Below are 11,682 nucleotides of genomic sequence, written 5' to 3'. Positions count from 1 at the left end.
TTAAAATGTAGGGCTGTTTTAGCAGAGGAAATGCTGTGGAGAGAGGGGGCTGCTCCTCTGTGGGCCTCACCTGTGCCTTCATCCGAGAAGCCAATCCAAGAGAGGGTACTGTCTAACCAACCAAAAACAAAGTGACATTCAAGATAAAGTCACCCTCCCGCCTCTTTGACCCTGGGAAGGTGTGGATGTGGACAAATTATTTCACACATGAACATATCTTGTTTACAACAGACAATTGGCTCACATGCTAATTTCAAGAATAGTAATGGCTGTTTGCCTTGTGGATGCTCTGATATACCTCAGCCATATGTGTTGCTGCAGCTTATACAAAGAGGAACTGCAAGTCCACAACATAAAGAGAATCGGTGCTTTGTGCTTTGACCCTGTCTGACTGATACTTAAACAGACAGTGAACATTTGCCCCACATCGCTCACAATGAAACAAACATTGTCCACAAGATGGAGATATTCACTAGTTTAATGCTAAGGTCCTAGATGGCTCCGCACGCAACAGTCAGACAGAGGGGGGAGAGACAGCCTGAGTGAGTGAGAGAGACACAGAGGGGGAGAAAGAGAGATGCATTACATGGCTGTGTGTGACAGATTGTGTTTGCATGAGGCAGTATGTAATGCCTGTATAATGTTTGAGTGTGTCTCTTTGTTTATGTGTACGTGCCTGAGTCGGTGTGTGTTTTTGAATAGTGCAGCGCTCTCTGGCTGAGGTGCTGAGGGGTCAGAGTTTGTTAACAGAGAGGTTGTGAATGGTCCCTGAGCTTATTGGCGGGGGTCCCAGGGGCGAAGAGGTCAAAGCAGGTCGGCTGTCCTGTGTGTTGCTGGGCCCCGCGGCCCACTGTGTACTGGGGAGGGTTCAGGTGTGTGTCGACCTCTTGCTCCAGCGGGCTGTAAGTAAAGAGACTGGGGTCTGCTGCTCTTATCCAGGAGGCAAGCTGCTGCTGCAGGAAGCCTGACCTGGACCTAGAGAGGCCTCTTCTGCATCCCACCTTTACCTCCACCTTTAGAGTCTGTGGAGGGTTCAGAAAATCCACAGTCTCCACCTAACTTGAGCATCACAAAACAAACCAATACATGAATGGCAGTACATAGAAAACTAAGACTAGTACTAAAGGTTACCATCTTATAAGGTAAAACATATTTAAAAAATAATTGAAATATATTTACAGTATTTAAAATGGGAAGTAATTTTGGTTTGGTGTTTCTATTTTTTTTTTCTTTCTTTTAAATTTTTTATTATTGTAAATATATTTATGCTGACATGATGAGCAGATCAATTGAGTAAATGTCAGAACAGTTACAATTTGATAGTTGCTTAATTGGATTTTTTAACAATCAGATTTAAACTTGCTTCTTTTCTCTGTTTTATGTGGTATTTTTTTTAAATAATTAAATCAAAAATAATAATCAACACATTATTTACTTGTTAGAAATAAACCATAATGCATGTTTCCAGTGTATGCACTATTACTGGATTGGAATCACTTGATTCTCATTTAATTTGGATAAAAACAGAGAAACAATTGTTCTGAAGCAGCATAAAGTGCAGAACATTGTGACGCTTTATGTCATACTGTGTTGAAAATAGAGAACCAATTTAAGAATGAAAGAAAGACTAGATGTCAAAAAATACCAATCAAATTCATTCTTTTCAGTGAACACTAACTTCCAAAACATCATTAAAGAGGCTGGCTTAATCTCCAAGAATATCTTTGCAAAAAAGGCCATTTCTCTCATGCAGCATAATGATGAAAAGCCATCGTAATGATACAACAACTATGCTACTGCATGTTCTTTTATGTAGGGTGCAGTCATATTTTCTCCTCTCTGCCATTGTGTCTTTATATGAGTCATTCAAGGATGCCAACTAGCTAATCCAGAGAACAGTGCATTAATTAAGATGGTTGCTTGAAAACACGAGCAATTAATGTGCTGTATCAACAAGCACTGTGCACCACAATAGTGAATGGTAGCCAAATGGTATTACAGCAATGGCACCTGGTCCTCAATAGGCATTGTTTGGCTACCTTTTGTGCCCATGTAGTGTGACATATTGCCCTCAAGCATTGACCATCTGACCAGGGAGAGGGCTTAAACGCTAGGCTAATAATAGGAGAGCATAGCCAGGCAAAGGATTCTAGTAATTATGCCCCACTGTGGGACATGATGGGTACAAAGAGGGAAGAGCTAAGAGAGAGAAGACAATAGTGGGGAAAGAAACTACCACTTTTTCTGATGCAAGATGATGTCAGTCAGTACAATTAGTGGTAGGTTAGAATTAGAGGTTAAGAAGGCAAGGACAGTCCAAGTTCCTGAACTGGATCAACACACCTCAGCCTGATGTGGAAGAGTTGGTACTCCTGGTTAGTGCGGCGTACACGTTCAAATCAGGCATAAAACTTGCTAGGCCATTTCCAGGTTCTGAAGCCAAGGTCTTGGCACGAGTCTGTCTCTCTGGGTTACACAGACCTGCCCTTGAACTCTGTTCCCAGGGAATAGACTCATTCTCTCTTGAAAAGTAGAGAAAAGGAAACTATTATCTGACACAGCCTGTGGAGGAGACGCTGGGCGATGATAGAGAACTCAGCCAGGAAAATGAGGCCGAAGCAGACCACCAGACCAAAGTTTGTTTGCACAGTGACTTTCATATTGTTTGTTTTTGTGTGCGCGAGTGTGCTCTGCTGTGCATGTGAATTTGTGTGTGCGTGCTCAATTTGCAGTTTCACAGTGTATGTGAGCCCCTCACTGTGAGCAAAGGAAGGCTGCAATTTACATTTTTGTGCACATGTACAGGAGCAGCAACAAATAAAAACCCCGTGCCTAAAAATAAAATGACTTGAGAATTAATTAAAGTCAGAGAGTGTGCAGCAACAAACAGATGTGTCCTATTTAGGGCTAATATCAACTTTAGCTAACTAGTGTAGGGAACTTGTGATTGATGGCTTCTGTCACTGTTACAGCTCCAACATGCCTTAATCCTATCCAGCGGTTGCACAGCACCCAGATATACAATGCCTGATCTTTTATTCCTTTATTCAAATCCCATCGATTGAATAGAGTGATCAGAGGCGTTGCCCTCTCTGGAAGAGCTTAATCTCTCACTGACACATGGAAGACTTGCTGGACTTTGATGATGCAGCCGCATATCCTTTTGGGCTTTCAAACAACTCTGCGTGCGCCGCTACCTCCGTCAGCTGTCTGGAGAACAATCATTCAGTACAAAGCACTGTCAAGGCTTCAGCAAGCAGAAGCTTCACCCTGCCAGCCTCTAATTCACCCCCCTGCTCCTCGCCCGGCTGCAATGCACTGTGGGATTGGATAACCGAATCCCAGATGCAATTAGTGGTGCTTTCAGAGGCCATGGTTTAAGCAATATGCTGGAATACTCCATTGTGCCCCTGTGCACTGGTTCTTGGCAAATTGGAGTATCATCAGATCTACTGTACTGAAGACATTTCGAAAAAGCTAAAATCATGGTGGACAATTCACTTTGTTGCACTCATGGGGCTAAACAAGAGCAATCCTGATGGTTTTTAATTGATTGGTCTATTGTTTCTTTGTACCCACTAAGGGTACCATAATTACCCTATTCATTATCCCTCTGTGGTTATGTTAAAGAGCCAGTTATCAGAGCCTATGCAAATGGTTCTACAGCGTACAACTCTTCTTCACTTGATGTTTTTATGGTATGGGGCCTATTGCATCTATGTATGCTTTACAGTATGTTAAGGCATTCATCTTGAAAGAGTTAGTCAGGGCACAATGACATTCGGTCGATACCGAACGAACAGACAATGATATATTTATCCCTGAAATAATCCTCAGGTCTGACTACTTCTCCATTAAAATGATAGATTTGACTCGAATAACACCCACACAGCAACGGATGTCAGAGCAGAAAAATGAGCCCGTGTTGTCACAGCAGGGAAAGAATGTCATCTGTGTATCAAATGTGATCATCTTCATGGGCTTGTGGAGTGTGTGGAGCAGTCTGAGCTGTCTGGTAATATCTTGTGACAGCCACACAGAGCCCATCCCTCACGTTATGCCCAGATCTACCTGGGAAATGACCATCCCTATCAGAACGGGCCTGTCATCTACTACATGTCAATGGAAGGCAGTTGTGTAAACAAAGACAAAAACATTCCCAGGCTTCCATGCTTATACACATAAAGTGTGCACTTATAAACACATGCACAAATGTACACAAAAAAGTTTAAATAATCCCAATACAGTGTTGCATACATATGCCATATCATAAATGCCCATAAAAAACATAAATATATAAATATCCACTGCTCATATAACAGATGAAATAAAAAGGTACATACATAATATAATTGAGGCTGTACAATATGAATGTGCATTCCTATGGAACAGTAACACTTACCCTGGAAATGCCCCTTTCCACAGCTTTTACTGCTAGATGTTAAATACATAGATTTTAATAAATAATAAGACAATGCCTTATAAAATCAAAATGTCACTGTCATAACTGATTTGTTCATGAATTTTGAAACTCCCATGCAGTTAGCATTAACAGTGGTTAATTTTTACAGAGTTTAATATAATCATTAATAAATAACTACATTGTACAGTGACTGTGTTCATTTGAATTTGTGCAAGTAATAAACTTGAATGAAGTTAAAATTCTCACTTGTCCTTTTTAATTATTACTTTGCACAGTTGAATTTAAATTGTATCTCAGAAGCTTGCTGGTACTTTTGACTGGTACAATTCTAGTTGCTATTGAGTCTTTACTAATCAAAACCTTAATTCTTAAGAAAACAAACTCACAATGGACAATTTCTTATCTGTTATCAAAGCCTAATACCTAAATCAAAGTTTCTTTTTTTTATTGTGTGGTTACTCCGGTTTAGTGTTGGTTGATTGCTTGCATATATATCAATTACCAAGGCAGCCTCATGGCCCAGGGCATTAAGCTGTCATGATTGTATCTGAATAATAAACCATAATGTTCAAGAACCATCTGACACATAATATGAAATGGCAATAAGGCATAGATTATTGGCATGTGAATCACTCTCAAACAGCTGGTCAGTGTTAGAATAATTTACAGCTAAAAACTAGAAATCCTATTTCCTGTAATTCACAAGAAGTTGTCATAATTGTAGTTTATTTTCCATTCTTTCCAGCACAGTTTATTTTCTTTTAACACATCTTTGAAACGTCTTCATTTGTTCCACAACAAAAGAATGTTTTTCAGCTATTAAAAGAGCAACAAAGGCCACTTTGCTATTCCCCACCTGACAAATGACATAAAATTGCAAGTGCAAAAAAATTCATTTTCTCGCTTTTTGCATTTTTGCCATGCTGATCATTTTTATAAAGGGCTTTGAACAATCTGCACTTTTTTCCTGTCAGATAACTTTTGAGTATTGTGTTGGAGAATGCGAAACTAAAACCCCATCCTATGATTGTGTGCTGTCTACTTGGGTTGAGGAGCTTTACAAAATAAAGTAGCTCCTTTTGCCTGCATTAGAAGACAGAAACTGTGCTGACTTGCAGACTTTTGAAGAGAATTCTACATTTGTATGGCTGAATCGATACAATTAAAATTGCCTTTTGCGTTAAGCAGTTCGCCTTCTAACTCAAAGTGGGGACCTCAGCAAAGTTGTTGTTTTCTCAGTCTACACCATTTACCTCAATTCTATCATCACTGACAACCTGCTTGCAAACTTCAAGGCCAAGTGTGCATAAAACAAATCATTTCTGGGTGTCAGCAGATAATGTGGGGTAGTGATGCAAATCTGTTTACCACTTTTCTTCCAATACATTAAAGGTGCTTTTGTGTTGCATGCTTTGACGGCGTGTCATAGAGCAAAGAATATGTGTGTGTGATGTATGCGTGTCTGTGTGAGAGAGACAAAAAAGAAGAGAGTGATTAAGTGGAGGCCTGGTTATATGCGTTTACTTTAAGTGTGAGCAGGTGGATTTTGAGGAAGCATTTCTTTAAGTGGTTTTGAAGTTTATCTGCATCACATTTCAGACTGTGAAGTGAATATGGGGACTAATTATTATGATAAGTCATAAAATTGTGTGTAGAGAACTAAAGAATAACAAGAATGTTTTGATTTCATGTCTCCACCCATTATAAATGCTCCGTGCATTGAGGGTTTTTTGTAACCTTAACTTGCTCATAACTTCGGAGTAGTTTTTTCAGAATTTACAAGGTGGGTGATTGTAGCCTTGATCTTTTCAATTTAGTCTCTCATAAGTAAGTTCAGACAACACAGGAAAGTTGCAACAAAGCTTGCTTTTTTGGTGCAGCGTCTCTTGCTGACACTGTTTATCTTTCAGAGCCTTAGTTCACCCTCATACTCAGCAGCCCACTCTTTAATTATGATTAGGCTGTTCACACTTCTCGCCCTCCTCATCGCTCAATTACAGCACAATATTGATTTGTTCCTGGAGAAACCATCAAGGATGCACAGCCAGGAAATCACTGATATGCTCTCTAATATGATAAATGTGTTTTAATCTAACATTACATTAAAATGCCATTTTACACTGCTATTAGTTACTAAATTAATGATCAGAATTAAGTAGTTTGGCCAGTGGAACGCGAGACTGGCCCTTGATCCCCTGTTGTTGGTCATTTTGCTCTAAAACTTTGTCCTCATATCTAGTGAACCCATTTCTTGAACTGGAACTTATTGTAAAACAACAATTCATCACCCATAACAGACGTTTGCTTGGGATCTTTTGTTCCTTTTAAGTTTAAGCATTCTCCCTGAGGTACACATACAGTATAAATAGGATCCTACATGTATACTACATTTAACAGCAGTCAGTTGGTTGTAGATAGTATCTGCAGTGGCACCTTAACGTGAGTGTAACATATAGACAGTACACAGGCTTGCACGCTAGGTTGGTGACAGAAAGAGAGCATGTGGCAGTGTCAGCAGCCTAGTGCGGCGTGGCCAGGTTTCCTGGGGCGAGGGCTGTGCTGTGCTCCATACGGAGGGCCTGTGCTGGGAGCCCGGGGGCCATGCAGTCCCAGGTCAGCAGATGGGCCTGTGATTATTATTTCCAGGCCTGTCTTACCTGACCACTTCCTCACTCCGTGAACAGCTGTTTCACTCGCTTCACTGCAACGCTACATGAACAGCCATTTTTCTTCTGTTCTTTACTTTGTACATAATATAAATCTTTACTGTGACCCTGCTCTGGGCTCCTTCCACCTGTGTCTTACCTCGGGCAAAAGCTCCCCTGGAGGATTGTTTTTCTTTTTTTCTTGGTCTTTACCAACACAGGGAAAAAAAAACACTACTGGGATTGTTTTCTAGACAATGGAACACTTAATTTAAGCCATCTGTCTGTTTGTGGCTTTGGCATGATGTTGCATGGAAAATGTCATTTTAGTGACATCCTAAAACATTACCAAGTTTTCTACTTTTTGGTTTTGATACTGAAAATATATGATGACAATCATGAGAATTATTGAGATTTGATATGGAAATATTGTTTTGTTTACTCAGTGTGAATGTGACCATGTGAAATAGGTGTGCCATCGTAATCTTTAAGAATAAGATGTAATGCAAGTTGTTAGAACATGCCATTTTTCTTAGACTGTGTCAGGTTTAGCAATCACATATTGCAGACTATGGTGCTTTTGGATGAATACCCTCTTTAGTCAACCAATTCATCACACTGCAGGGAATATTGTTCTACAGCACCTGGTGTTCAGACTATTTCTGTGTTCTAAACACTGTTGGTACAAACCATTTGTTCTCCATCCAACAATCCTTGCAAAGCCTCATTACGGCTCCATTATTCTTGGAGGATTTTGCACCCGTTTTTAAATATTACTGTTATAGAACACACTATTTTGAAATTGCATTCTGTTTGTAAGTCTAAAAAGGGCAATTCACCTTCACCTTTATTTAACATTATTTCTAACTGTACACTGGATGGAAAAGGAGCACAGTGTTAGGGACAGCCACAGTTCTAAAAGGATCTTAAGCTTGAAAACGGCCTTTAATGAAATATGTTCTGAACTTTTTGTAATATTGGACATCTCAGGCTATTGTTCAATACACCAACAGACACCAACAGCCTTTGTTCTGAGACAACAACATCAAAAGAAATATCTCCATTGCTCTGTGATCTACAGGTAAGAGAGAATTCCAGAGAACAAATGACAAATAGTTTTAGTAAGTAGTTTAACAGCAATGAAAACAAACTGGAGGGAAACATTTAACCAGGAGCACAAAGAGAACTGCTGAAGCAGTTTTTAAGCCCCTCAAATCATTCAACATAGATTGAAGAGCTGAATGAAGGAGTAAAATCATGCTTATTTATTGATAAAAATGAAATGGCTGAGAGAGGGGATTTCTTTGAAATGCGCAAAATAAAATAATAGATCTTCTCAACTGTGTAAACTCTAAATCCAAAGAGAATGAGAGAGGAGGCAGAGCACATTTTGACTATACCAACTCTGGCTGCACTCTGATGAAATAAAACCCTCCCTGTTAGAAAGATAGGGAATACACCTGTGAGGTCAGGTGGCTGGCTTTCACCATAAGGCCCCAGCCACTGAACTGTTGATCAGACACCTCTTTTCACACAGCTGGTACATTTAGATTCCCAGCCCCTCCCTCAAATCCCACAGTGTGCTCTCAAGGAAATGTGTGGAAATGAATTATGGAAATTTCTGATGGGAAACTTGGTGCATTAGTGTTTCATTTAGCTTGCTCGTATCCTGAAGCGCTGCTCCAACCTACGAGGGACAGAGCTGGAAATATAACTCTCAGCGGCAGGGAAAGCCCACAGGGGTGCGTCTCCCAGTCAGGGCACGGGCCAGTCGATTTATCTGCCAGTGGCCTGGGCCTGTCTGATACAAGCTCTCTCACAGGTGGATTTATCACCGTTGCCTGGGGCTGCAGGCCTACAAACTCAATACAGGCCTCCATTTTTTATTCTGGCTAAGCACAGCAACCTCTGCTAACTCTCCTCAACCTCTGAAACTCGGGGAGCACTCCTCCAGACATGTTTTATTTGTGTCAGTGTTCCATTTTGAAGTAGTTCAGAAACTTAAAAGAGAATAAATATTTGTTCATTGTGTATTACTGTGCGTATAGTTAAAGTATTTGAGTTGAATACTGGTACATTTGACAGATTTTTTGCCTTTTTATGAAATATCAGATTCTGGCCAGTCAGTGTCTTCCCCAGGTGATTGTGCTCTTATCATAGATACAGAAAACCATCTTTAAACTGCATATATAAAGGAATTTCTTTAAATGTTTTCTTCTTCTTTTCTGTCCAATTTAGGCATGTATTTGATAGCTCACAATTGACACATGACAGGAGGGGAATGACATGGGATTGAGGTCCAAGAGGACGTTGAGGTTCATAGTTGGCCCCTTAACCCCGAGGTCACCAGGGTGCCCTTCTTTGTACCATTTTGTACAATTCTTGCTTTAAATTAAAAAAATAAAGTGTCTCCAGCTTCTACTGCTGCTAGTGTGGATAAAAAAAACATTGTACCATTTAATAAAAAGCTATATCATTGCAAATTTTTGATACATTCCTTCACTACAATGAACATACTTTTGAAGTTCATTTTCCCGATGTCTTCAAGAGGTCAGAAACTTAGTTACAGGTTTGTTTTAGAAATAACTAGACTGACCTGTATATTATTAGTTATGTTTGTGCCACTCAAACTTTGGGTTCTGATTTTGTTCACCAACACCTAAAGAATTTTTTTTTTTTGCTTGGAGTTATTCTTTGTGCAACAAAATATAGCACATGGGCAGATAGCCAATGCTCGACTTTTCTTAGCTTGTTCGCTTTAAACAGCTGTACAACATAATAATTTTCTTAAATCAAATCAACGTTTTTAGTTTATGAGGCTCTCTCCTAAAAGTGTTCAAGGACCGAGAATGGGAATGAAACTGTATTCTAAACATTACCACTGTTGTGAGAAGGTGAAGCAGTAACATTAAGGGCTATTACGCATTATCCTATCATTATCATTTTCATCTTCACAGTTTTAAAGTCTCATAGCTTGTTGAGTGTCACTAATGCAGGTTTTTCAACAAGTGACAAAGGACCACTAGAAATTGTTAGAGAGGCAGTTTTCTTTTGAAATGCTTTCCCAAGAAAAATGTCTTTCAGTCTTTTCCATTTGTCATTTCATCATCATGTGTGGTGTTTAGTCGCACAAAATTTGACAATTTAGACAAGTGGTACTGACATTTGTATTGTTGAATGTAACAACAGTTAAGGCATGTACTACTAAAGCCCCACCTACACTGGATGCAGGACACTACAACTTTAGCATTGTGCAATTTACATTTAATTTCTAGCTCATGACATCAAAGTATATGGGCTACCATCATTAAGCTGATCAGCTGGCTGTCTGCCTAAATCAGCAGCTACACATTTGCAAATTGCTTTTTTGTTGAAAAGATCCTTAAAACATTTTGGCAACATTTTAGAAAGGATTTTCTGTGGTAAATCGGTATCCTCACTTCCCATTCTATAGTATTGTGTAGAATTTTAATCACATAAGAGATTTTCCCTATTGTTATATTATTACCGAGGGAGGGCAGGACCTCTCTGTCTGCAGTTAAACAGCAAAGGTCAAAATCAATAGTTGTATTAAATGGACTGTATAACTAGTATAAAAGCTTTATGGCCATGCCAGTTATTTATTTTCTCATAACAAGGGCCGTGTATAAAAAGAAACAGTCATAACTTTGACCTTACTCCTGCTAGAGCTGCATAGTAGGTGAAAAAGGCATACGCTTCTTCTTTTTAGGAGTTTTCTTGAAACCTTAGAATCTATGCTCGCAGCAACACTGCATTCCCAACTGTTCGTATAAATGCACCGTCAGCCTGATTCTGATAACAAATATCTGTTTTCAGAAACACATTGTAGCAGCCAACTGGTCCCCGTGTAGGAGGTAAACCCTTCGGCCAGCGGCAAGCTGGTCCCAGCCCGCTGGCAGCAGCAACAGCGTGCCCACTTCATGCATGAGCCACACCTCCACTCACAGTCCGTCACGCCAGCCTGCAGTGCATACCTGGCACACGCCGCAGTGGCTTGCCAAGGAAGATTTATACCTGGTGTTTGACCTACTTGAGTTTCATCTATATTAGTGAAGGAAAGGGCTTAGTTGTGGGGGAGAGAAAGGTCACAGAGATCCCAGGTCCTCGTCTGATGCATCAGGATGATGGAACTGACTAATTTAATGAGCAACAGTTGTCCCCTTGGCCGCTACAGACGGTGTAGACTGCAGTTCTGCTCAAAGCTGTCTGGAAACACAGCCTTCACAGCACACATATCATTCCCTAAAATGGGCAGGCTCTAATACTGTACAGGTGCAAACTGAATTTATTCCAAATTGTTTTCAAGTTAAAATAAAACAGTGGAGTTAACCTGACCAAATTAATATTTATAAAATAATTTATTTTTGTTTAAAGCAACAACAAAATAACATCCTGATTGGATTGTTTGTATTATCAATGTTACCCTCAACCTTCCCCAGAAGCCCTTAGTCAGTCAAGCATGTATATACAGTATATGTAGCTTTAAAGAAATTAAAGTCTGTTAACATCACAAAGTAGGCTTATTCGGTAGCTATGTGAGTTCAAAAAACCTATGTGAGTTGTGAAACTATGTACACAATGTGATGTTTATAT

Source organism: Etheostoma spectabile, chromosome 8 (assembly GCF_008692095.1).
Source record: "Etheostoma spectabile isolate EspeVRDwgs_2016 chromosome 8, UIUC_Espe_1.0, whole genome shotgun sequence".
Lineage (NCBI taxonomy): Eukaryota > Metazoa > Chordata > Actinopteri > Perciformes > Percidae > Etheostoma > Etheostoma spectabile.
Note: the sequence above shows the minus strand (reverse complement) of the source record.